The 3,305-nt window shown below is 35.1% G+C and overlaps 1 protein-coding gene across 2 annotated transcripts in view; it reads right to left on the reverse strand.

Annotated features, from left to right (window-relative positions):
- SLC7A2 (solute carrier family 7 member 2) overlaps nt 1-2,738 on the reverse strand; it is a 78,757-nt gene extending 76,019 nt beyond the window's left edge. For both annotated transcript variants that reach the window (XM_082265002.1, XM_082265003.1), the window contains exon 1: nt 2,612-2,738. The gene's annotated coding sequence lies outside the window, so the exon portion shown is untranslated. The remainder of the gene's footprint in view (nt 1-2,611) is intronic.
- Between the last annotated feature and the right edge of the window lie 567 nt (nt 2,739-3,305).

Raw genomic sequence — 3,305 nt, forward strand, 5'->3', positions numbered from 1 at the left:
CAGACACCACTCTGGACAAAAGACGGACGACCGGTCGGCGGAAATTCGTTGCGTGTGTACGAGGCTTTACTAACCCTTCATTGTATATGAGGAGGCAAGCCTGCAACCGTGACCCAAAGTGACTTAGAGGAGATGCTGGGAGGGTTGGTAAAGTACCCCTTAGTGCAAGGGTAGGTTTTGTCTCATTCCCGGAATACAGCTTTAGCGAAAATTCTAGGAAAAACATAGACTTGAGAAACAAAGTAAAAAGTGAGCTACTAATTTACTCTTAATTTGCTCTTAACAGATGTAAAGAGATTTGCAATATTAATCGCATGCATTTTATGTAACCTTTTAAGGTCCTATTCACACTTGAGCACTTTGTAGCTCGAAATTTGAAAACAATCAACAGCCACAAACCCATGATTTTTAATTGTACCTGTTCACAATTGTGTGTAGTGTGGCTTGAAGCTTGATGCTTGAAATATGGCATGGACTTATTTTGAGCTACAAGCTTCAAGCATTTTTGGCTCCAATAGACTTAAATGGGAATGTCTGGAAAAAATGCACAAAAATGTTTTTTTTTTTACCCTAGTAATGAGCTTTCTATTGTCTAGAATTAAAGCAAAATGCCTGCAAAAATGCCCCAAAATTCCTGTACAAATGCTCAAAGAAAAGCCTACATAAATGAGCAAAGATTCTCAGCTCAAGTGTAAAGGCAGCCTGCTGACTGTAGTTCACCTTCAATTATTTCTTGGTACTTCTACAAAAGACAAATAGTTACAGCACTTTGTGACTGTATTTAGAAAAGATCACACGCTTTACTGTAACATTGCTTTCTATTTTGCGTCTATGATTGTCTTGCTACAGGAGAATATCTAACTCAGTTTCTGAACAATGCATATGCAATTAGTCCAGAGAGTCATTGGAATGTTAGTGACACAAGATGACACTGGCTTCACCTTGTCACATGGAATCCAGAGAACTGGAAGCTGTCATTCTGGTTAAAAATTTACCTAGATTATCATGAAAGGAAAATTTACAAAAACCCCATTTAAACAAACTAAACTTGACCCTTACCTTCTCTTTGTAGGATGACCAGCACTTATCTGTAAGATGAGTCAATTCTCTCATTTCATAAATTAACCGTTCCCTGAAACCACACTTATACTATTTCTTTTAGAAACACAAACTATATACACATCTAGAAAATTATCTCATTTGCCCTCCTTACAAGAAGGGATCGAGGAATCAAATGCCTCATTAATATCGGACATGTAATAAAATAATAAAAAAAATATTCTTTTTTTATTAAAAAATTATAAAATAATAAAAAGTTAATAAAATTTGCTTGAAAACTAATGTGCTTTGCTTCTGGTTTACTTGTGATCCATAAAGTAATAGTCGTGATCTGACTTGACTGTATATAGGTTCAAATATTGTTAATTCTATGCGTTGGGATACAATCATCATTATTATACAGTATGTCATGGTCATACAGTGATAACATCTCTTTATGCATATAGTCATCCTAAGGTGTACTTCTGTACATACTTTGAATGGCTGGAGTTCTAAATATAGCCAAAAGCATTTTTAGTCATATTAAAAAAGATGAAATTCTCCAAAACAGCTTCTAAAACAGAAATACGTCCCATTCACCATTCAAGTAATCTCATAATTCAAACTTTGTCAATTAAATGTTAATGGTCATCTATGAGAAAATTGGGTTTAAAATGACCCACTTGATAATCTTTTTCTTCCTATATAATGGAACTATTGTTCATGTTAGAAAGATTAAAGGTAACATCTTTACTGGTGATAAAGTGTTGGCCATTTATAAAAACGTTCTAAAAATTCCCCATCACTCTAGTTCTGTGAATAGCCCTTACCATATGCACCTTTCTTTTTGGTAGTCAGAAACTGATCCCAGTGATTTCCAAATCTGGTGTGTTGGCCAATTATAAGGCACACAACTAATCTAGAAGTCAAAAGTCTACAACCAATCTACAAAGCCAGATGACAAAGATACATTTTTTTACATTCTAACTTTAACAACTATATTGCAGTGTTGTAACACAATACCAAATCAAGAAATTAATTTTGTTTTTCTGACTGGTCTATTTGAGTGAAAGAGTAAAACCTGGATGATTGGTTTGATTACAGTCCTCTGCACATTATCACTGCACTGTGTAGCTGTAAAAACATTGCATATCATTTCTAAATGTATTTCTTTTTTTTTTTTTATGTAATTTCTCAATTTATCTAAAGTATTGACTTAGTGCTGTTTTACCATCAGTTTTATTGTAGAATGGTGTGGGCCATGGCAGGTTGGTCATTGTATTTTAGCAGAAGTCACTGTCTGCCTGATGTTTCTAAAGTGTAGATCTTTATCAGTACTGAAGACAGTGAAATTATATTAAGCTGTTCCAGTTAGGTGTGCTGATTTTTATTTACAACGTTTTCTTTTAGAAGGTTAAAAAAAAAAAAAAATCCATTCAAAATTATAGTCAGATGTTGAAAGGCTAAATTATGGCTATTTTTTTCTTTGACTGTAACACAAATCTCAAGAAGCATACATTTTACCTTATATTATTTAACAGAATTTCAAAGCTAAATAAGTGTAATCACTCACCAAAACCCCTTTGGAAGTTCTTTTCCTATTCCGAATTCAGATGCTGCAAGGAGAGAAACAGATCAGATATCCTATCCTGGAGTTGTGTCCAGTCTACTGAGGTCCTGTGTGCTGGCCGTGTGCTGTATAAACCATGTGGAGTAGGATGTGTCTACAACAACCTCTGACAACCTAAAAACTCAGCCCTGCACTGTCCAATGGGAGCTTCCCAGGGTATGATTTGCTAACCAGGACTGCACCACACTGTAAGTTATTCAAAATATTCTACCCAAGTGATTTCATGTTTATGATTTGATCATTGTAAGTATTCTATATGAATACTCTGCACCACTAATATTGTTTATTCATACAATATTCCAAAGCACTGTTTTCGCTTGCAAAACAAGCAAATATTTTATACTTTCTTATCTATTTACCAATGCTAGCAGGATGAGGATTAAAATAATCAATGTTAATTGGGAGAATGAAGTTCCACTTTAAAATGACACATAATAGAAATTTGTATTGCTCTTTATCATCACTTTTTTGGATCTCCTACATAAAGCAAAACAAGGGAAGGTTAAGAGCCCATTCAGACTAGCGCGACTTGTCAGGCGACTTGTCAGCCTGACAAGTCGCGCTCGGTCGCGGTCCATTGAATAGTACAGGACCCGTTCTAATAGGACTGACATAAGGTCCTGTACTACTTTGGGGC

The sequence above is a fragment of the Pelophylax lessonae genome (assembly GCF_965119305.1).
Source record: "Pelophylax lessonae genome assembly, chromosome: 1".
In the NCBI taxonomy this organism is placed as follows: Eukaryota; Metazoa; Chordata; class Amphibia; order Anura; family Ranidae; genus Pelophylax; species Pelophylax lessonae.